Genomic DNA, 25,116 nt, shown 5'->3' with positions numbered 1-25,116 from the left:
TTCACTCAATGTGCAATTAAACTCTGGAATTTGTGGCCAGGGGATGTGGTTAGTGTAGTTAGTGTCGCTGGGTTTAAAAAAGGTTTGGATAAGGTCTTGGAGGAGAAATCCATTACCTGATATTAATCAAGTTGACTTAGAATATAGCCACTGCTATTACTGGCATCAGTAGCATAGGATAGACTTAGGGGGTCCTTTTCACGTGTGAAAGCATGCTGGGGGCGGAGTCAGGCTGGAGTTGGGGCAGCGAGGGGAGGAATCGGAGCAGCGAGGAAGTTGACTCTGCGGCGTCTTCACTGGCGGCGATAAGGTAAGTAACGTTATCATCGCCAGTAGCGTGCCCAATAGGATCACCTTTCACGGTGGCGCTATTCGGTGTGAAAGCCGGCAGAAAAAACACCGTAGTGGTGCCAAGGCTGCCGGCTTTTGCAGGCCCGCCCCCCTGTTTTCGCTGGATTCACCATTCTGCAATAGAATGGTGAATCCAGGCCTTAGTGTTTGGGTACTTGCTAGGTTCTTGCAGTCTGGATTGGCCATTGTTGGAAACAGGATGCTGGGCTTGATGGACCCTTGGTCTGACCCAGTATAGCAATTTCTTATGTTGTTGTTATGTTATAAAAGTCTCCATATATTAGATTTTGTTCCAATCCAAAACAAAAATTAGATTTTACTAAAGGCAAAATGTGATAGAATTCAATGCTAAAAATAAAAATAGAGTTTGTAGACTTTTCTGCAATTCACAATTACAAAGAAAGGCAGATTCTCATGCTACTTGAATAAATTATAGGAAAACGGGGATTTCCCAGACTCCTCCTGATTTCCAAAGGCCTAGATGGACCATTGAAATACTCCTTACATCCTGGTTTCTGATTAGTGCTGTAATTTTATAGACGTATCCCTACCCTTTGGATCTGGGATAGTAACTCTCTAAGGTTACAGCACCAGCATTCATCTTTGAACCTGACCACCAGGAAAACTATCAATTCCCTAAGGAGGGGAAAACACCATCTTTCCTTTCCAGGATTAAGAAGAGCAACAACATCCTGCTGCCTCTCCTTTGTGATAGTCCTTCAACACTCCCCCTAGTGCTCAAACACACACATATATATTTTGGAAAAGAAACCCATCCTGTACGGGAGGGACCATTAACAAACCCACATTCCCATGGACACTCTCACTGCTAGAGGTTTCCACATTATCTCCAATAATGAAGTCCTAGTAAGTCTTATATACATTCAAAATATTTTATTCTGGCATCAATGTTGTTAGCCATTCTTCAGATGGGTATAAATAATAGTATAGTTAATGTTCTGCTCTTAAATTAATCTTTTCACAAATGGAGGGTAAAGTTTTTTCTTGCATGGATTCTGCCCTATTTTCTATTTCATTTTCTCTACCTGTTGCATTGATCTCCCCCACATATGGTGCTAACCAATACATTTTATATAACATCAAAACAGGCATTACAATTTAATTCCTGCCATGGAGATATTTGAGTACGCTTTCAAGATATTGAAAAGGAAAAGTGAAACACAATTGATGACTACTGGTACTTGCAAGGTAAATCAACAGAGAGATCCTCTGTGTGTACTGGCAGGAAAAGAGCACCATCTGGCAACCTTTATGCAAGGTGACTTGTAACACTAACAGGACAGCTGGGAGAGGGACAATAATAGAGATGAACTTCACACTGAATTTACAGAAGAGATTTTTTTTAGCACACTTTATCAAGGTTATAGATGTTTGGGCCTCTATACATTTAAGCAGGCCAGGAAGTCTGAAAATGGTCCTCAATGAAAATGATAATATACTACAGAATTCAGAGAGGGGTGTCAGCCTAAAAATCTAAGGGTGCATATTTACTCATGTTAAGATAACTAGGGCCTTTGAGTCAAATGCCAAAATTGACAAATCTTTCTACCAGATTTTTTCCAAGTCCCCAACTTGGAGCAATTTTGCAGAAGGTAAAAAGGAAACATTCACCCTTTTTGCAGATGATATCAAGATTTCCAACATAGTAGATGTGCCTGAAGGAGCAGATGGTATGAAGTAATTTAGAAAAACTTGAAAAATGTTCAACTGCTCAGCAGCTAAATTCCAATACAAAATAAAAGCAGTTATGCATTTTGGACACATAAATCCAAGGGAGTGGTTCACAGTAAGGTGTGAGACTATCTACAAAGCTGCAAAAAGACTGTAGGATAATTATATCTGATGATTTCAAGGTAGGGAAACAGTACAACAAGACAGTGACCAGAACCATAGGGATGCTAATATGCATAAAAGGTGAATAATATAAATGCAACCTGTTAAAGAAGGTAAGGCTTGACTACTGTGCTGGGAGTCAGATTGGCCTATGCCTGTAGGTTTAACTCCTTGTTTGAAATACTTTACTAACTAGAAAGAGTCAAATAATTTACTGACATGAACAGTCGTAAGTTGTGAAGCAAAGACTCTTCAGTGAAGGTAAACTGTGAAGAAGGAACTTGTAACTGTAAATACGATTCAGGTCACAAATTGGAAATATGAGTCCTGAATTGGAAATATGAATGTAAAGTGAAATGTGATGAATGGACTTGTTGGTGTTATTAAAAGGTTCCAATGGTCCTTAGGAATCCTGCCTCATCTCTGAGAGAGATGATGAGTTCCTAACCTGAAGAAGTGGTTCAGGGAAACCACTTGCATAGACCACTTTGGAGGGACTTTTGTAATTGCCCTTATAGAATTAAAGTCTAGGGATGTGAATCGTGTCCTCGATCGTCTTAACGATCGATTTCGGCTGGGAGGGGGAGGGAATCGTATTGTTGCCGTTTGGGGGGGTAAAATATCGTGAAAAATCGTTAAAAATCGTTAAAAATCGAAAAATCGAAAAATCGAAAAACCGGCACATTAAAACCCCCTAAAACCCACCCCCGACCCTTTAAATTAAATCCCCCACCAAATAACTTAAATAACCTGCGGGTCCAGCGGCGGTCCGGAACGGCAGCGGTCCGGAACGGGCTCCTGCTCTGAATCTTGTCTTCAGCCGGCGCCATTTTCCAAAATGGCGCCGAAAAATGGCGGCGGCCATAGACGAAAAAGATTGGACGGCAGGAGGTCCTTCCGGACCCCCGCTGGACTTTTGGCAAGTCTCGTGGGGGTCAGGAGGCCCCCCACAAGCTGGCCAAAAGTTCCTGGAGGTCCAGCGGGGGTCAGGGAGCGATTTCCCGCCGCGAATCGTTTTCGTACGGAAAATGGCGCCGGCAGGAGATCGACTGCAGGAGGTCGTTCAGCGAGGCGCCGGAACCCTCGCTGAACGACCTCCTGCAGTCGATCTCCTGCCGGCGCCATTTTCCGTACGAAAACGATTCGCGGCGGGAAATCGCTCCCTGACCCCCGCTGGACCTCCAGGAACTTTTGGCCAGCTTGTGGGGGGCCTCCTGACCCCCACGAGACTTGCCAAAAGTCCAGCGGGGGTCCGGAAGGACCTCCTGCCGTCCAATCTTTTTCGTCTATGGCCGCCGCCATTTTCGGCGCCATTTTGGAAAATGGCGCCGGCTGAAGACGACAAGATTCAGAGCAGGAGCCCGTTCCGGACCGCTGCCGTTCCGGACCGCCGCTGGACCCGCAGGTTATTTAAGTTATTTGGGGGGGGGGTTCGGGAGGGTGGGGGATTTAATTTAAAGGGTCGGGGGTGGGTTTTAGGGGGTTTTAGTGTGCCGGCTCACGATTCTAACGATTTATAACGATAAATCGTTAGAATCTGTATTGTATTGTGTTCCATAACGGTTTAAGACGATATTAAAATTATCGGACGATAATTTTAATCGTCCTAAAATGATTCACATCCCTATTAAAGTCAACATGGATTTTTACACAAATTTTCAAAGTGAACTTATGCAAATAAAGTTTGCTTATACGACTATTCCAAGAAAAATATCTGCACACTTTTATGCCTATTAATTTGTGTAGGTAGTTTTTTGTTTCTGTTTTTTTTTTTTTTTTTTTAAATCAGGGAAAAATAGGTGCATACTTTTGAAAATGCAAAAAAAAAATGTATGCACAGAAATGCAAACACTTCCCAAATCCCACCCCAGGAGCACTTCTGCTCACTGTGGGTAAACTTGCACACATGCAGGTCCTATGCATGCAATTTTACTTGCAGGCAGGTAGGGCAGCAATTTTCTAAAAGGCCATTTTCCTGGTGTAAGGAATGACTTTCAGAATCACCTTGCTTATGTATTATTTCGCCAACACATGCACAAAATATCAAACCAACAAAGTTTCCTCAGTCTGAATCTGAAATCTGAAGAGGAATTAGAAATAAAGTTGTTCAATTTATGTAAGCAATTAATGCATAGCCAAGGACTCACAGGAATTATTGTTCATTGTTGTGTTATAAACCGGAATCTACAATATGATGATGCACATAAAAATGATTCTGTATATGTAAATAGTGTTTCATGTATTAGAGATAAAAATTAATAACTTTCCATGGTTTTTAGTAGGTTAATTATACTCAACAGATTTCATCGGGTATTTCAGTGGATCATTATAACTAATGCAGCATCTGAATTATGCTTCTTTTCATTTCATTTATGGCAGACTCAGATCTGGCCTCTTGCTTTAATAACAGAACAAGGGACCTTTCTTTCAATCAATCAAAAAATCATGTAATGCCTATACGCCCACCTGTCACATGCAAAGCTAATCATTAAAAAATCTGGGCGGCACATTATAATCAATGCGCACTGAGAAAGTCAAATAAGGCATACCTTGTTCTCAGTATAAGCAGATGAATCAAAAGGCTTTGGTCATGGAACATCGTCAAAGAATTTTTTTTTTTTGCTAAGGAATGATTTTAGCAGTTATAGAATATATTACAATTTATGTAGAGATAATTAATTACAAGCTGAGGATTTAGCACACTTAGTACCCCATATTCTTTTGAAAAAATGGGGTATAGTTTACAGTAGGGGTGTGCATTCGTTCCCTACGAATTGGGAATCCGCAACATATAAGGCCTTATTCATTGTATTCGTGGGGGAATCGAAACGTATCGCGATTCCCCACGAATACAACGAATCTTCGCCAAATTATTCGGCCACCTAGGAACCAATTTAAACAAACCCCCACCCTCCTGAAACCTCCCCCCCCCCCCCCCAAGACTTACCAAAACTCCCTGGTGGTCCAGCGGGGGGTCCGGGAGCCATCCCCTGCACTCATACCCTCGGCTGCCAATAGCCTTTGCCAGTATTCAAAATGGCGCTGATAGCCCTTGCCCTCACTATGACAAGTCTTGTGGGGGTCAGGAGGGTCCCCCAAGACTTGCCAAAAGTCCTGGTGGTCCAGCGGGGGTCTGGGAGCGATCTGCACTCGGGCCATCGGCTGCCAGTAATCAAAATGGCACCGATAGCCTTTGGCCTTACTATGACACAGGGGATACTGGTGCCATTGGTCAGCCCCTGTCACATGGTAGGAGCACAAGATGGCACTGATGGCCATGTGACAGGGGCTGATCAATGGCACCAGTAGCCCCTGTGACATAGTAGGTCAAAGGTTATCGGCAAACTGTATTAATACAGACAATCCCTTGTCCAATAATAATTACTTTTTAATACAAGAGAACAATACTGTTCTGCTCACCATTCCTTACACATCATGTTAATTAATTGTATTTCCAAATTTCTTCTCACAATGTTTACACTTACTTAAATACACCATTCATACCTCATTCACACAACCACATACCACTAAAAATATATGCTAGCATTTTTTATATACATAAAAACCCCACTCTTTTTTTCATACCCACAAATGTGCAAACAACCCCCCAACATTTCAAAACCCCTTTTCTTTTTCACAAGATTCAGTGCATCAAAATATAGTTTCAACAGTTCTTATTTCAACAAACCAGTGTTAGAAGGTGTAAAATTGTGATTTCAAAGACAAAGACACAGTCATTTCAAAAAAGGCCAACTCAATTCCTAATGGTGGAAGATGCAAAATTGTTATTTCAAAAGCCCGACGCCATGGCGTTTCGGTGGCGTCCCGCCTGCATCAGGAGCACGTCATAAGCTTGTTAACACATTCAAATCCACCACAATGATTTATATATCAAGTCACTTATGTTGAAATCACTTTATCTGGACTGCCATTCAAGAATTCAAACCTTACATCCAGTGTTTAGACACAGCCACCATTTTCATTCTCAGTCCAAGCTGTTTGTCCAATGTTCTACTTCCTCTATCACACCATTATGTATACAACGTATCCACTGTTTTTATCACAGTTACCCTCAGGATTCCACTGAAATTAAACAACTTTTTCTTACGGGATTAGAAACCCGTCCGGATCATCTGTGAAATATACAATATGTATAATACATTCTCACCCTTAATCTATTATATACATTCATACCTACTCCCATTCAATATTCATATCAAACATAACCATATACCCCCTCAAATTCAATACCATACATACCAGTCCACAACCCCAAAATAAGCCCGTACTCTACACTTACCCGTTCTGATCCGACCACATCTTTCTACTGTTCTTATCCAGCATCTGTGATTCTAACCGGATTCCCTCTCAAGTTTAAATGTCCCAAACTCCTCCCCCCCCATGTCATCATCTCCTGCATTTATATAACTGAACCCCTAGCAATTTGCAATCATTTCCCCACACAATATGTTCATAATACATACTAAACCTAAAATCCCCCTCATCCATACCAATCCCCATTCATACATACTGCTCTTTCAGCGGTAGTGAGCCATACCACTTCATTTCTATATCCCTCCCCCCTCCCTCCCAATCGTCATGTCATCACGGATGCCTATTGGCGGATGTGTCTCATTCCTAAACCTTTTGTTTATATTATAAAAGCACTTTCCACTCAACTTCTTTATTTAAACCACTGGGGATCACCGTTTTCCACTGAAAAATGTGCCTTTGTTCTTTAAACAAAAGAATTTTATTAATGTCACCCCCTCTCACTCGAACAACTTGTTCAATAGCCGCAAATTTTAGTTCCTCAATCTTATGTTGCGCCGACAGCCAGTGCTCAACCAACGGAGCCTCCACCCGATTACATCGTATACAGCTCATATGTTCCTGAACCCGCAGTTTCAATTTTCTCATGGTCTTACCAATATATTTTAACCCACATGGACACCATATCACATATATTACCTGTTCAGATTCACAGGAGGTCTTACCCTGTAGTTTAAAAATCTTACCCCCTGATAACTGTATCTCCTTTCCTTGATATGCCTGGGGACAGACATTGCACTGACCACATGCACTATGTCCACTATCCTGAACCCCTCTTCCCCTCTCACTTTTGATCCCTGCATGGACCAGATTGTCCCTCAGATTAGATGCTCTTGAAAATGCAAACCAAGGTTTAGTGTTAAATATATAGTGTAGACCCAGAACTTTCCAGGAATCAGGCATAAAAGATAACATAAACCAACTCAGCAGATTTTTCTTTTTGTCTCGGTGTTAACAATAACTCCCTATTGGCCCATCTCCCCCGTTTCATTGCTCTTTTCAATGTTTTTCTGGGATATCCCCGTTCGGGACGCCGCCGAAATGCCATGGCGTCGGGCTTTTGAAACAACAATTTTGCATCTTCCACCATTAGGAATTGAGTTGGCCTTTTTTGAAATAAGGACTGTGTCTTTGAAATCACAATTTTACACCTTCTATCACTGGTTTGTTGAAATAAGGACTGTTGAAACTATTTTGATGCACTGAGTCTTGTGAAAAGAAAAAAAAGAAAAGGGATTTTGAAATGTTGGGGGGTTGTTTGCACATTTGTGGGTATGAAAAAAGAGTGGGGTTTTTATGTATATGCTAGCATATATTTTTAGTGGTATGTGGTTGTGTGAATGAGGTATGAATGGTGTATTTAAGTAAGTGTAAACATTGTGAAAGAAGAAATTTGGAAATAAAATTAACTAACATGATGATGTGTAAGGAATGGTGAGCAGAACAGTATTGTTCTCTTGTTGTATTAAAAAGCAAAGGCTATCGGCGCCATTTTGAAACTGGCAGCCGACGGCCTGAGTGCAGGGGATGGCTCCCAGACCCCCCGCTGGACCACCAGGGAGTTTTGGTAAGTCTTGGAGGGGTTAGGAGGGTGCGGGGTTAAGAACATAAGAAATTGCCATGCTGGGTCAGACCAAGGGTCCATCAATCCCAGCATCCTGTTTCCAACAGAGGCCAAAACCAGGCCACAAGAACCTGGCAATTACCCAAACACTAAGAAGATCCCATGCTACTGATGCAATTAATAGCAGTGGCTATTCCCTAAGTAAAATTGATTAATAGCCATTAATGGACTTCTCCTCCAAGAACTTATCCAAACCTTTTTTGAACCCAGCTACACTAATGCACTAACCACAGTTAATTTAATTTTAGTGGGGAAAAGAATAGGAATTGACGTATAGAACGTATTGGGGGGCCCCCTTGCCGAATGCAACATATCTCCCCCACGACGAATACAAATCCCGAATGCAACATATGGCGTCCCTCTGCACATCCCGCGTTTACAGCATGGGTCCCAAGCATTAGCTCTTAATTGATTCAGCAAAAGTCTTCTTTAACTCTTCCTTAGATGGTTTGCAAGTAAGATCTTAGGTTATAATTCTACTAGAGTTTGGTCTCTGAAACACATTTTAAATTTCTATTTTTATTTTTCTGTTTAACTTTTCTAGTGAATAGCAATAGCCCTCAAGCGGCTTCTGCTGAACATGGGAACAAACGTCTCTTGTTCCATAAATACCTTGGCTTTGCCTCAGTACTTGCATTCCCCTCATTCTGTGGTGCTGCCAGGCAATTGCACTTAAACATGGCTGGAGTAATTTTCATTTACTATCTTTATGAATAAGACAGAAAATGATTAGTTAGCAGTAACGGATATTGCCAGACATGAACACTTAGATGTCAATTCTGCAAAATTCCTGAACTGCATAATTGACCAAATCTCTAGAGATACTCAGATCATATCTTATTCTCACTCTCTAAGAAAGATGTTTAGTTCTACACTGGAAGATGTATTCCAGTTTATAATAATGTGCACACCTCAAAATTTCACAGAATAGAGGTATCAAAATCTTATACTCTCAAAGAACAATATTATGTCACAACTTGTTCAGGTTTGAAAGTAAAGTGAGTCCCACCACATGGCTTCAAACTATCACTTTTTGGTTGGTTCTTTAAAAGGTAAAAGATCAATTGTCACACTGCTTAAGTTGTATATGTGATTTATTCATGCCAATTATTGTATGTATGAAACACTACTATAATGTTAACTGTCTACCTGAACACAAATGTTTAAAAAACAGCGCAAAGGAAACTCCTTTAGTTTACCATTGTTTATATCTTTGACATCTTTCATCAAATTTATGCTGTTTTATTATGGAATATTTACCTAGTGATCCACATAGAAGAGACAGCAATCACCTGTCAATTTTGAAGGAACAAAGATGGATTTACTACTTTCAGAGTTTATATGTGCAGGATTTGGATTTTTTCATTACAGTAAAACATTTTATTATTGATGTGATCCTATGATATTGTCAGTCCATTCCTAATTAGCTTGTGCTCATTTGAAGGCATTTAAATGGTGCTTTTTCAGAATGAGATTTCTAACATTTAGGATTGAGTCCTGGCAGATTGTGTTTGCCATCACTTTTATGTATCCTTTACATTATTTTGAATTATTTTGCTCTCATGCAGCTTTTTGGAAAACATTGACACATTGGCCCATGTTATTGCCAATAGCAGATTGAATTAAGGATGCTGAAGAGAACAAAAATAATTTGTTCTATCAATCTGGTGACTGGGGGGAGGGGGATTCTGGGTCCAGTTCACTGCCACTTAAATAGATATCTTTTGAAAATATCTGGTTAAGTGGCAAGATATCCAGCTACATGTGGCTGAATAAACTTTGGAATGCTCTAAAGCAGGACTATAATTTTCTGGCTAAGAGGGTTATTCATCAAATTGTGTTAGGGTTATATCATGTGCGTTAGGGCCCTAATGCATGCGATAACTTCATAATGCATGCGATAAATACTGCATACCGAAATGCATATGTAAATTTAAAATTAGTAGTCAAGTGTGAGGAGTTTAGGCAGAGTAAATGGAAATGAGGGCTGGTTAATGTTCCGTGTGATAAAGTAACACACAGCAACGCAGGTTTTAATGCCGGAAATAACTACACCTTTTATCTGTGCGTTAGGCCTACAATAGCTGTGCATTGTGTTGCGGCCCCGGTCGCCGCGCTGGCAACCGGGGCCTTACCTCGCCATCCTCGGGTCCGGGGGCTGTCAGCTGATTTGCCACTCCTTGGGCCTGGGGGTCGAGCAGCAGCTGCTGCGTTCTGGCGGGCCTGCACGGCCTGTTTGGCGGCGTCCCCACGAGGGAGACGCCGCCGAGTCTCGGAGCATAGTCCCTCCCCTCCTAGGCGCGCGCATGCGCGAGGAGGGACAATTTAAAGGCAGTTTCCCGCCAGACCGCGGGCCACCCCTTTTCTGACGTCAGACGCAGGCTGGTATTTAAAGCCGGCGTCTGCCTTCAGTCTGTGCCTTGCAACAATGTTCTTGGTTCCCTGTTGCAGTGTACTGCGGACACTGTCTGTTCTTCCTTGTTCCTGTCTTCAGCTCCAGCTCCGGCTCCAGCTACAGCTTCGGACCCTGCCTTCAGCTCCAGCTCCGGCTCCAGCTCCGGCTCCTGTCTTCAGCTCCAGCTCCAGATCTTGTCTTCATTCCAACGTCTGGATTGGATTCTGTCTCCAGTTCCAGGTTCTGCTTCATTTCCAGTCGCGGACCTTCCCGTTCCTCCCGGCTTGCTTCCCTGGTGCTGATCTCTGCCTGTTTCCGATTCTGCTCGCCTGCCTTGACCTCGGACTATCTCTTCAGACTGTAGCTTGCTTAAGTCCCAGCGGTCCGGGCTCCTACGTGCTCCTCCCGGGGGAGCCTCGGGCTTCCAGGGTGAAGTCCTCTTCGTCCACCGCCTAGGTCCCAGCGGCTCAGATCCTCAAGGGTTCCTCCCGGGGGAATTCAGGCTTCCAGGGTGAAGAGCTCCACTTCACTGACCAGTATCCTCCTCCCAGCCTGTACCCCCTCCATGGAGACTCCATCTACCATCACTCTCTCTCTCCGTCAGGCCGACTCAAGGGTCCACTACTACCCGCACAACACATTATGCCCAAAATGGGATTTATCGCAAATTGCAGTTCGAGGGGGGAGGGGAGGGAAGAGAGAGAGCCTCTGTGGAGGGTCACTTATAATTGAACTTTTTATATTACTGTAAGAATGAACTCGGGGTGAGGTTTGAGCAGTGGAGGGTAGGGTTTGGTGGGGCATTTTTACATGCACAATCATACGTACGAACAGCACAGTTACCATCAGTGAAGATTTAATGTGATTTGGAGGGATGAAAAAAGAAGAGCAGATTTTTACACTTTACTCTCTACCTACCTTGATTGCATCTAGGTAGAAAGAGCATCAAACTAGTTAGAGAGAACGTGGTATAAACCTATTTTTCTTTTACCTTTCACCCCTCCAAATCACATTAAATCTTGACTGATGGTAACTGTGCTGTTCGTACGTATGATTGTGCATGTAAAACTACCCCCAAAGCCCGCCCCCCAAACCTCATACTGAGTTACTAGTGCCCCCTCTTACAGTGGTATACATACTCTACAGAGGCTGCCTCCCTCACCCTACCTCCTCATTCCCCCCAGCAGCCTGAACCACCATTTGCAATAAAATCCTTTATGGCTGCAATAAATAACTCAGTGAACGATGTGATAAATAACTCAGTATACAATGCGAAAACAATATGCATTGCAATATTGTTGTTGCAGTATCAGGAAAATTAGCCTAACCACACCCCTTTTTTATCAATGCACTATTTTTGCTATATTTATAACAAAATTATGAATTTAGGTCTAAGTTAGCTGAATAATTTTACCCCAATGCAGAATGCCCTTTGAACACCTTAATAGGATAAAGTGTAACTAGATAATGACTTATCTGCTAAAATCTAGACAGAAAAGTGCCTCAGTATTCAAAAAGTTGGCATTTAGCCGGATAACTTGTGAGTTATCCGGCTAAATGTGTTTGATTATTGGCACCATTGAATCTCTCAGTGTTATTGTGGGATTTTTGAAGTTCACCTTCATGACACTGCTGCTGTAATGTTGGATATTTTTTGTTTAGATAATGACACTCTTCTTTTCTCAAAGACTGTTAAGATTAATCCATTAATTAGTGTTTGGCATTTGGTTTAATTTGTCACTGAAGAAGACTTGCAGTGTATTATTTGATGTATCCTTTAAAGGGTAGGACAAGGTACTAGAGGCCTCTTCAGTAAAACTTAGCATGTACATTAAGGCTGTTTTACATCACTACAAATTGCATGTTATTCAATTAAGCATATCGTTCCCTTTAAAATGGTCCAATAAAACATTAGTGGAAGCATGCAAAAATATGAGAGGAATTTTCAAAATGTAACTCCTCTAAAAATTGGCATATATGCACATAAGTAGCCTTTGAGTATTCTGAATGTTCTAAAAGTAAAAAAATACGCACATATTTTCATTTTCATGCTACACATATGCATGTAAAAAAGGGGTGATCTAGGTGCATTCCAAGGAGGAGCCAACACTTATGCAAATAAGTTGCAATTTTAAAAGACACACATGTACATTTGCTAATTTACTCATGTATACTTACACCTGTTAATTATCTAGCATAAGTGATATCAAATGTATTTATTGCATAGTACTGACTAGGTGTGAGTTCTGGGTGAACTGGGGTAGTTCAGACTAGAAAACCAGGAAGGTCTTGATGACCTAGAGAAGGACTGTGCAAACTGGTGGACTAATTGGTAAACTAGTTCATTTCATTTACAAGCAAATATTTTAAAATTGGCCAACATACTCAGGTAAGTCCTACTTTACTTTCTTTTGTAAAATATGTTCAATGCATTAATATACTCTACATGGCTTTAATGCATAGCATGTATTCACATCTAAGCCTATATGCGCGTGTATGCTGTAGAGTGGAGATGCGCATGTTTTATAAAATGCACATATTTCAAGCACTTGGGTTTTAAAATACTTACGTAGATCTACTTGTGGCCACATATTTATTTATTTATTTATTTATAACTTTTATATACAGAGGTTCAATTAACAAGATTAATTATCACTTCGGTTTACATTACAACCAGCAAACAATAACAGAGACAAAGTCTTGTTTTACAATGAACAGGGTAGAAATAACCTGGAACATATAAAATGGGTGAAGCAAGTATAGAGAATTAGGTCTGTATAACTTGGGCGAAAAGCAGGGAAATTAAATAGGGAAGGACTATGAAGGCCTCAAGTTGGATAGTGTACTCATGATGCAGATAAGAACCAAGGCTGAGGTGAGTAGCTATGGGAAGGCTTGTTCGAATAACAAGTCTCTTCTTAAAGGTGATTGGACATTGTTCCAGCCTCAGTTCAGGAGGGAGCAGGTTCCATTGCTTGGGGCCCGAGGCGGATATAGCTCTCTTACTGAAGGAGGTCTTGATGGTGGGTGCTTGAAGAGTGCCTCTCTGGGCTAGTCTAATTGGACGGACCGAGGTGTGGAGTTGCAAATGTATTGTAAGATCTTGTAAGATAAGCATATACCCAAGCATATACATACTTGGGTATATGCTGCTATGCGCATTTGTTTGAAAGTTATCCTCTAAGTCTTTGTGCATATAAACCATATTTGAAGAAACATCACATGCAAATGATACTTTATTATGTGCATGTTAACAATTGTGGTATGGCCATCTTTACTCATTATTTAACATCCACCTTGCACCAGGTGCTAACTTTTTACCTTGCAACTATTGAAATAGGTCAGCTGTCAGCAATAACTGTTGCTGGAAAATGAAGGTCATGTACAAGAGATGATTCTATAAAATGTTGCCCTTAGGTTCTTAAGTAATAATATATTTTTCCGAACTTCTGTTTGAAAACCAAAAATATACCAGCATGCATTTTTAGGGACTTCCTACATGAATCCACATCATTTACATTGCAAAAATGTCTTTTCAGAGAAAAGAGTAACGCAAAACAACTACTGTCCGAGTATTTTTGGACACCTCACAATTTTGAAGGCATAGTTTTTCCGAAATAGCCATTCCCCAAGTTAATAGCATGATTAACATGAAAATTGTTTTCTTTGCTGCGGTTGGTCCAGCCAAAGAGCACAGTAGGTTTAATAAGGCTTAAACCGCCCCTGGCTAGTCACTGATGCAGGGTGCTCTCTCTTTCCCCATGAGCTAATAATGTAGGCAGAGGGGCTTCTCTATGGACAAGTAATGTTAGCTGATGGGCCCTCCAGCTCCTTAGTATCTATTAATAGCCTGCAAAAGCCACTACCAGGGATATAGGCAGTGCTGTCCTCAACAACACTATTAGGTGTTGTTGTTGTATACTTAAGATTTCATATATATAGACCTTGTAAATAGCCTGTTACAGTATATACTAATGCTTGTATTTCTCAATGCCTTCTGCTCTATGTATTTAATCCCTCCCGTTTGCCCTCCCCGTTGATTGTACTTTCAGCCTATTAGTTACAATGTGAACCGGTATGTTTGCATACTAATGCCGGTATATAAAAGTTTCAAATAAATAAATAAATAGGTGTTCTGTGAAAGAGATCAGATAACAGGATGCAATGGGGCTTAGAGATGGAAGAAATGTGGCTCCTGCAACAAAAGATGTTATGGGAGATGTGAGGATCTCACCCTAACACCACTGGGTACTCAAAGAGGTAGGATGTTCAGATAACATTTCTCTCCAACCTCAGGCCAGTCATATTTTTTGCAGGAATCATGAGAACAGATCCTATGTGTCTGGGACAGACTCCATCTGAGGCCAGGTTGAATGTTGTCTGAGAGTATGGATCATATGTTCCTTCAGTGAATGTCAAATGTTGTGGAATGAAATTATTTCCTGCTTACTGTGAATCTTCTCCCTCTCTGACATTTGTGGGATTCTGTGAGAGATGTCCAGGAGTTTTGGAAATTCTTACCAAAATGTAGGACCTGAAAAAAGTAAAGGAATGAGTTAATTATACAGCTGAAACACATGCTTCCTGTTTGGAGACATCAGAAAATAAGGCAACTTTACTGCAAGGCCTCTACCATGAAACTTCCCTGCTCTGCATTGTGTTACTGGACAACCAAATCCACAGCCTTTCTAAAGGATCCAGGCCCAGTTTTAATCCCACCCTTCCCTAAAACATTCTGGTCCCACAACCCAGGCCTCCAAGCCAAACATAAGCTCCTCTACCAACTAGACCTGTATCTTTTACACGCTCCATAGATAGATTGTTGCCTGTAGGACAGCCTTACATAGCAATGAAAGTAGATCCTTGCTCTTGTTTCTACTTTGTGTTCTTGTAATGCAGGATACTCACCGCTTACCCCTCATGTATTGTTGAGGCCTATCTCCATTGACTCATGACCAAAAATAATTTCTGGACACGGTATTTGGGAAAGATATTGCTCCAGTGGTGTGAGACAAGTTGGGAAGATGTGGGACATGCTGTGAAATACATGGATCTTTGTAAATTTCTTAAGGATGGCTTGATGCATTTGGTGCGCCAGTGGGTAACTTTGAGGCTGGTGACATCTATGGTAATCCATTGCTAAATTGGTTCCTTGTCTGCATTGTGCTTTTGATACATTCCTTGCCAAACAGCACCATTGAGTATTGTAGAAAGAGCTCCAGAATTATATTATTTTCAGGTTACATGAAGTGCAATATATGGTAGTTTCATCTTGCAGCAGCTTCTACAGCACTTTCTGCTTTTTTCTAGCTCCGATTACTCCTCATCTTTTTCATTGTTTTCTTCCTTCTCTGTTGTCTCCTGCAGTACCTCAAGGTCATCACTTTTTTTGGCTGCTTGACTTTATTAGCTATGGTACTTAATATCTATAGTTTGCATCTTTTTTGGGGTTCCACTTCTCCTCTCAGCTCCGATAACCAACAGCATTTGCCAGACTAACTTAAGCCCTTTTGAAGGAAAGAGACAGAACAAAGAAAGGGAACTAAGGTTGCTTAGTTTAGTGTACCCATTATAATTAGATTAATGAGTACATAGTATTTAACATACTCATGCTGTTTTACAGGTGGTTTTGATACCCCATGCATGGTACTAGTGCGGACCCATTACTGGGGTAGTTGCTGCCTATATGCTAAAACTTATTGCATAGCCCCTTAAATGGTATTTCACTGGGAATGTTGAATTTTCACTGATTTATCAGCTAAATTAAGCAATTTTTACTGCATAGGCCCCTATGACTGTTTAGAAATAACCCTTTCTTCTAAAAGACACAGATTTTCAATCATTCTATTCATTAACTGGTTGCAGATGTTCATGGAACTCTTACACAACAATAATGAACTTGTCAAGGTATTTATAAGTGACTAATACATTTGTAATGATGTTTTCAAATGGCTACCTATGAACGATTTAATAGCTTTCTTGAGAGCATTAGAAGGAGTCCATCTTATTGCACTTGTTTATTTTGATTAAAACCATTGAGCAAAAAGGAAATGTGTCAAAAAGAAGCATATAGAAAGCAAAAATCAATTGGAGAAATAATGGTTGAAAGAGAGCAGCCACAACAGGTCTCCCGCAGAAGTAGCCTCAATACTAATTTAGAGATAATGGCCCAGAGAGGGTTCTTATGAGTGACAGAGCTCAAGCAGAGAAAAGAAAATGGATTAGAGAGTCAAAAACAAAGAAGGTGGGGAGTGAGGAAAGGCTGTCTGAAGTCACTGCAGGTTGAAAATGTGACCTAAATTTTCCAACCATTGCTGAGAATTTGTTTACTTCCACTACAGGGCTTGCAGGCAGGCTTAAAAATCAAAGTTTGTGGCTTTAAGCCATAGGGTGGAACTCTTTAGTATTGTACAAGAATAATAGTTGTTTTCATGGATAGCTCATTTTTTATCAAAAGATATTTTTAACAAGAAAAATTTATGACTGTGCTAGAAGCAATGATGTTTTGGGAAGAAGTCCAGGTCAGAAATATAGTAATGATGCTTGGGAGTTGAGTTGGAAGGCTGGGATCAGGCAGATGGTGCAGTATAAATGAGAAAAATAAAAACAAAATCAAATCACTGGTATACTCGTTTCAACTACATTATTTGAGATACATTTTTATTCTATGATGTATTTTTAAGAGATAAATTTACAACAGCCTATCTAAATTAGGTAGCAAAGACGCACATATATTGTACTAATTTTCAGAGTGGACAAAGGCACATAAACAAAACATTAATTTTGAATACTATCCCACTAAATTTACCTGCATAGACAATTACAATTTTCATGCATGTTTTTGAAAATCCAAAACTAAGCACAAAATTCCAAATACCTCCGCAACTCTAACCCTGGAAATACCTTCACTCAATTCAAATAAACTTATACTTGAACAGGCAGTTCCACTGCCTGTTCCACCCAATATGTGGCAGTTCCACTGTGCCACATATTGGGTGGCACAGTGGAAAAGGCAATTTCTGCCACTAAAACACTGTTTTACCTATGGAAATAACGGAAAATTGCTCTCCCTGTGACCAAAGATATTATCATCCATAAAAATGTAAAATAAAAACAAGTATGTTGTACCAAGCTGGGGTGATACATCTAGTGTTGTATCTCTTCTTGGCAAGTTTGGATCTCCTTGTATCCCTCATTAACCATCGACCCCTGCCCCTTTGTACATGGAAGAAAACCCTGACGAAGGCCCCAGCCATAGCTCAGTTGTGGGGAATGGGGTAGGGGCAGATAGGACTGGAGGGTCCCAGGCTCATTTTGGTGGCAAATAGCAGTAGGGGAGCCTGGGAAGGTCCTATTTAGATTTTTTGGGGGTTTTTTGCTTTTAATTCTCTTATTTTAATTTCGGAAATAAACCAAACCAAAATAAATATTAAATGAACCAAAACCTAAATAAACTCTGCCCCATGAAATGAAAAAACAAACAGAAACTTTCAAATAAACGTGCATGGTGGCATACATGGAAGTATATTGCCATAGGTAGATATAGATATTTTATAACCCACATGTGTTTTATAAAATAGCATATAGTTCTACCCCACAAGATTCCCGTGTATGTAAACTTACACTCAAATATATGCAATGCATTGAAACCACGTATAGCAATGCATTGAACGCACATACTTTTCCTACCTATTTTAAAAATATATGTGTGCATATATTTCACATGCAGAAGTAAAGTAGGACTTACTCGCATAATACCCGATTTACGTAAGTCGGACAATTTTAAAGCATGCCCATGTACATGAAATTAACCAGTTTACCAATTAGTCTACCAGTTCACCCAGTTCTCCAGAACATCGAGACCTTCCTGTTTCTTCAGCCTGAACTCCCCCCAGTTCATCCAGACCTCCCATCCAGTCAATACTACACAATAAACACATTTAATATCACTTATGCCAGATACGTAGCAGATGTCAAAATACACAAGTAAATTGGCAAATATATGCACATCTTTTAAAATAGTGACCTATCTCCGTGTTGGCCTTGCCACAAATGCATCTAGACCACCTTTTCTTGTATTTTTTACTTATATAAAATACAGAGCACACGAGTAGAGGATACTTACCTGCATATATGCTAATTTTTATGCATGTAAAGTTTTGATAATTTATCCCTTAATATGCATTGCTTAATGCTTCCCCATAGACTTTAATGTCAATTAAATGAAACAAAAATGAAACAGGTTTTTAGATAGCAAAGCTATTTTGTTTTTTTCCCAATTAAAAAAAAATATTTATATATATTTGTGCCTTGCATTTTTCTCAGTTCATTTTAAAATGATGCACATCCCTAGACATGGTCTTTTATTTCTTCTAAACTATCATTAAAGAATGTCCAGTGTTTGGCTGAGATCCTTTCCCCTTATGCTGATGAGTCTGTCATTTACACCCAAACTCCTCTCTTCCTCAGCTCCCTGTTTGGGGCTAACCTGTTTTCCCCCTTCTGCCTCAGAGGAGAAAACAATCCTTTACTCATATATCCAGGAATTGTCTTAGACAAAGTCCTATTGGAGGGAGATTCCTCTAAAATGCCTTGCATAAAAAGCCCTAGGAGCAATGTGGTACCCAGCTAGATTGGTCCACCTAGTCCATGCTGATTTGCTGCTGGTCCAGCAGGTTCTCTCTGATCTCCTGCTCCTCTCTTCTCTGTCTCATTTCCATTTCTTACTGAAAACCAGTGAATGCTCATTTATGTGCTCTAGTTATAATACTAGTGGTCTTCAAACACACTGGGTCTCCTAAGCTATAATATAAGGGTTGTGATTAATAGGGGGCCCCTATACATCTAAGCAAGATCTTCAGCTACAAATTTTGACGGAGTCCTTGCTACCAATCTTCTTCGTAGGATATGCCAGGGGTGCCCAACATTAAATGCACAAAGAGACATGGAAATGGAATGTACAGTACCAAAGACACTCATGTATTTTGTGTTTTTGGGGGGAGAGGAGTCTCAGTGATGACCTCATCTTTACTAGTCTGTCTGTCTCTCAAAACCTCTACCCTATCCCTACCAATCAATCTCTTTCTCCCATCCTGTTCCCACTAGTCTCTCGCAATCCTCAACCATTCTCTCCCTCATTCTCACTCATCCCTACCAGTCTCTCACAATCCTCCCAACATTCTTTCTTTCTAAACCCTCCCACTCAGTTCCCACCAATCTCTTTCTCCCATCTCATTCCCATCAGTCTCTCTCAATCCCCAGACCTGGTCCCTGCCAGTTTTTTTCTCTCTTTCCCCCCATCCTACCATTCTTTTGATCTTTCCACCAGTCTCTCTCCATCTCTCTCAATCCTTCCATCCTGTCATCACGTCTCCCTTTTTCAATCTCTCCACCCTATACTTACTGGTGTCTCAATCCTCCTACTGTATCCTCAGACATTCTTTCTGCAGCCCCAGGATAGGAGTCCCAACCCCCACAACAACGATGACAGGGGTACAGCAGCCCCAACATAACACTTTCCATCCCATCATGTGTGCTATTTTGTTCCATCTCACTCCTCTCACCCTTGTCACCCTCTCTTTTTCCCCCTGCTCCATCTCATCTCTCTTATCTTCTACCTTATGCCCAACACCAGTACTTTGGCCCAGCCTCTTTTCTCTTCCCCTGCCTCCTTCCCTTTCTATTTCTCTCTTCCCCTGCTCATCTCTCTCTCCATCCCCTCCAGTTTCCTCTCTTGCCTCACTCTCCTATACCCTTGGCCATCACTTTTTCCAGATCTCGCACACATACTCCCAATCACACCTCTGGCTCTCTCACACTTCCACCTCCACGTCTGGCTCTTATTCTCTCCCTCCCCTGTCACTGCTTCTGGTTCTGTTACCCACCTTCTTCCCCCTTTTACCTATGGCTTTGTCACCCACCCTTGCCAACCACCCCTCTCCTCTTTCACCATCTCTCTTTCATATCAACCTCTTCTACCCCACCACCACCCTGATACCATTCTGCATCTTTCACTACCACCCGCTATTACCAACTCTGGCTTACTTTCATATGCACCCTCCCACTAAAGCTTTCTCCCTTCCCTCTAATGCCTTTTCCCCAATTTTTTCAAACCCCTTCTTCCCTCATTCCTAGGTCTCTCATGTCCCCTCAAATTCCCATACACTATTTCACATGCAGCCCCCTTCCCACATGGCTTCCATGCAATCTTCCCTCTATTCTTTCCACCTTAGTCCTGATCTCTTCACACCTGCTGCAGAACACGTGGCAGCATGGACTTTGTGGAGGGGCACGTTTCTAGTCAGTCCAATTTGCATTGTTGACTTGAGAGAGAAGGAGGGGAAGATGACATTCATTCGTTCTTCACCTTCTACAGATCATTCGTCTCCTTCTTATGCTGTCACCCAGCAATCATTTCCCTCCTTAAATGTTCCCAACATTCACCATTTTTTATGTCACTCCCCCCAGAAGCATTTAACACCTCACTTCTCTAAGCATTCCCCACCTCTTGCGCCACTCTTTCTCCAAGCACCTACACTAACATTCATTCACCGCTTCTCATTTTCCACCCCCTTCAAGCATGCACCCCCTTTCCCTCACCACAAATCATTCTGGCCTGACTGGAGCTCTAGGTGAATCCCTCTTGCCCTCTGCTGTTAGCTATATCTCACGTCCTAAGAGCACAGTAGCATGCTGGGCCTGGGGCAGTTTTCGCTCTGGCTTCTCCCCTTCAGTCAGCACAGAGAAGAACCCAAATATCAGGTGAGGTGGGGCTAGAAAAGATGGGAAAGGCTAGAGCCTGAAGTTGGCTGGCTTTTCTTTCCTGTCCTGTCACCTTCAGCCTCGAACCCCCTCCCCTCCTGTCCTCCAATGCCAGAGCAGGGATGAGCAGAGAAAAGCTTTTTCTCCCTCCTCCTAGGTCAACTGCAGTCAGCAGCAATGAGAAGAATAGAAGGAAGGGGCTGCAGCAGGGAGCACAAAGGCTCTTCTCTGCTTTGTTTTCCTGTGTATGCTTCTTATCCCAGCCCCTCCCCTCTGCAGTGGTGCTCAGTGGCCATGGGATCATGAAGGTTAGAGTCACATTTTGCACATGAAAGAGCCCATGTTGTTAATATAGCTGAGTCATGCTATAACATCAGATGTTCTGTTCAGTAGATGCTATGATTGCACACAAAATAATGTAGGTTTGTTTCTGTTTCTTTCATTGTTTTTGGCATAAAAAAATGCTTTGGTTTGTTCACTCTTTTTTGGCTTTTTTTGAGCCATGATTTTTCAATTTGTTTCTGTTTGTGCATATAAATGCCTTTTTTTTTGCACATAAAAATGAATGTTATGCATCCAAGTTTTACTTATGCACATAAATAAAATTTTATATACATAAAAAATGCTCAGGCCAATATTCAGTAGGCCATTAGTAGACAATGTATCTGGCTACAGTTAGCCAGCTAAACATTCCACTGAATATACTTTCTAAAAGTTATCCAGGTACATGTAACTAGACAACACAGAAATCTAAAAGGCTATGACCGAGTATAGCCGTTTAGATTTAAGTTATCCTACCTTGTGCAGCTGGATAACTTGCTACTTATGCAGATATCTTGAAAAGATATCCAGGTAAGTAGTGCTTTTACTAAAAATACAAAAAAACGAGCACTGGAAGCATAAACAAAGTGTGTAATATTCGGCTAAATTAGGCAGATAACTCCTCCCAGGAATGCCCCTGTAGCACCTCTTTTTAGCCAGCTAAGTAGAAGCCAGAGAAGTATGTATCTAGCTACAATTTAGCCAGATAAGTGATTGAATATTACTATTTTTCTATTTAGAAAGTAACTTTTGAGTTATTTGTCTAAATGGCTTTTGAATATGGAACTCTTAGCTTATAAACAAATGAAAAAGAATGCACACCCTTACTGCTCAGTGCAGCCAGATTTTGTCAGTGGCCAATAATTGGAGATAGATATTAAAACAAAGCTTTAGTTGAAAAGAGTGTTGTCATGAGAACATTAAAGATATAGGGGTAGATTTTAAAAAGCCTAAGCTTGTAAATCCAATGCATTTATGTGCATAGGTGGGGTTACACATGCCTATTTTAGAAAGGCCCAGCGATGCACATAAAGCCCTGGGATGCATGATTGTCCCGGGGTTTTGAAAAAGGGGCGGGGAGGGGGTGGGGCCAGAGGCAGGCACAACAGGTAAAATAAAGGTTGGGGAGGGTTTAGGTTATGGCTAGGGGCTGGAATGTTAGGGGAAGGGAGGTTAGCTTAGGGGGTTTGGAAGTTCCCTCCGAGGCCACTCCAAAAATCGGAGAGGCCTGGGAGGGAACGGGGAAGGCCGCGGGGGTCGGCGTGCACAACTTGAACAATTGGGCACCCCCTTGCGCGCGCCGACCCCTGATTTTATAACATACGCGCACCTGCGCACGTATGTTATAAAATCAGGCATCCCTGTGCGCCTGCCGTGTAGCACGTGCACATGGATGAGCATGCACAACCTTTTAAAATCTACCCCTAAATCAACTTGACTAATAGCAGTTAGACTTCTCCTCCAATAACGCATCCAAACTGTTTTTAAACCCAGCTCTACTAAATGCATTAACCACATCCTCTGGCAACAAATTCCAGAGCTTAATTGTGCGATGGTGAAAAATAATTTTCTCCGGTTAATTATAAATGTGCTACCTGCTAAATTCATGGAGTGCACCCTAGCCCTATTATCCGAAAGAGTAAATAACTGATTTATATTTACCCATTCTAGAGCTCTCATGATTTTATAGACCTCTATCATATCCCCCCTCAGTTGTCTTTTCTCCAAGCTTAACAGCCCTAACCTCTTTAGCCTTTCCTCATAGGGGAGCTGTTGCATCCACTTTATCATTTTAGTCACCCTTCTCTATACCTTCTCTATCACAACTAGATCTTTTTTGAGATGCGGTGACCAGAATTGTACACAGTACTCAAGGGGGCAGATTTTCAAAGACCTACACACGCCGGGCCAATTTTCAAAAGGCCCAGTTGCCCGCATAAAGCCCTGGGATGCACGTATGTCCTGGAGCTTTTCTGAATGGGCGGGCAGGTGGCGGGACGGGGGCAGGGCATACGGTCCGGGGGCAGGTGTAACTTCCAAAACAAAGGTACAGGGGGGGTTTCTTTAGGGCTGGGGAGCAGGACAGAGAGGGGAAGGGAGGGGAAGGTATGGAGAAAGCCAACGGGGCTCCCCGAGGGCTCGGCGCACACATTTTGCACTAGTGTGTACCTCCCTAGCACACGCTGACCCCTGATTTTATAACATGCGTGTGGCTGCACGTGCATGTTATAAAATCGGGTGTACATTTGTGTGCCGGGTTGCGCGCACAAATGTACGCCCACACGTAGGTTTTAAAACTGCCCCAATGTGTGGTCTCACCATAGAGCGATAGAGACATTATGACATTTTCCGTTCTATTAACCATTCCCTTCCTAATAATTCCTAACATTCTATTTGCTTTTTTGACTGCTGCAGCACACTGAGCTGACGATTTTAAAGTATTATCCACTATGATGCCTAGATCTTTTTCCTGGGTGGTAGGTCCTAATATGGAACCTAACATCGTGTAAATACAGCATCGATTATTTTTCTTAATATCAATCACCTTCCACTTGTCCACATTAAATTTCATCTGCCTTTTTGATGCCCAATCTTCCAGTCTCGTAAGATCCTCCTACAATTTATCACAATCCGCTTGTGCTTTAACTACTCTGAATAATTTTGTATCTGCAAATCTGATTACCTCTCATCATATTTCTTTCCAGATCCCTGAGGCACTCCACTGTTTACCCTTTTCCACTGAGAAAATTGACCATTTAATCGTACTCTCTGTTTCATGTCTTTTAACCAGTTTGTAATCCACAAAAAGACACCACCACCTTAGCCTATTACTTTTTAGTTCTCTTAGAAGTCTCTCATGAGGCACTTTGTCAAATGCCTTCTGAAAATCAAAATACACTACTTCTACCGGTTCACCTTTATCAACATGTTTATTAACCCCTTCAGAAAATGAAGCAGATTTGTGAGGAAAGACTTGTCTTGGGGAAATCCTTGCTGACTGTGTTCCATTAATCTATATGGCTCGGTATATAAAAATAATAAATTAAACCATGTCTTTCTATATGCTCTGTGATTTTGATCTTTAGAAAAGATTCCACTATTTTTCCAGGACTGACGTCAGGCTCACTGGTCTATAGTTTCCTGGATTGCCCCTATAACCCTTTTTAAATATTGGGGTTACATTGGCCATCCTCTATTCTTCTGATCACTTACCAAATTTAACTAATAACATTTTGAGGACGAATCTAGGGCAAGCTTGTCCCTGAGGCAATGGAGGGTAAAGTGACTTGCCCAAGATCACAAGGAGTGACAGTAGGACCTGAACCCTGGTTTCCCCAGTTCTTATCCTGCAGCTTTAACCACTAGCCTACTCCTCCTTCTACCTAGATCTGAAATTTCTTTTGGAGTTCCTTCAGAACCCTGGGGTGCATACCATCTAGTCCAGGTGATTTGCTACTCATTAGTTTGTCAATCTGGC

At 41.4% G+C, this 25,116-nt stretch overlaps 1 long non-coding RNA gene across 1 annotated transcript in view; it reads right to left on the bottom strand.

Moving 5' to 3' along the window:
• Positions 1–25,116, bottom strand: part of LOC115091692 — a 156,969-nt gene that overhangs the window by 85,750 nt on the left and 46,103 nt on the right. The window contains exon 2 of the long non-coding RNA XR_003856797.1: positions 15,007–15,090. This is a non-coding gene — a long non-coding RNA (uncharacterized LOC115091692). The remainder of the gene's footprint in view (positions 1–15,006; positions 15,091–25,116) is intronic.

This window comes from Rhinatrema bivittatum, chromosome 5, assembly GCF_901001135.1.
Source record: "Rhinatrema bivittatum chromosome 5, aRhiBiv1.1, whole genome shotgun sequence".
Classification (NCBI taxonomy): Eukaryota; Metazoa; Chordata; class Amphibia; order Gymnophiona; family Rhinatrematidae; genus Rhinatrema; species Rhinatrema bivittatum.
This window is presented reverse-complemented; position numbering and strand designations above follow the sequence as displayed.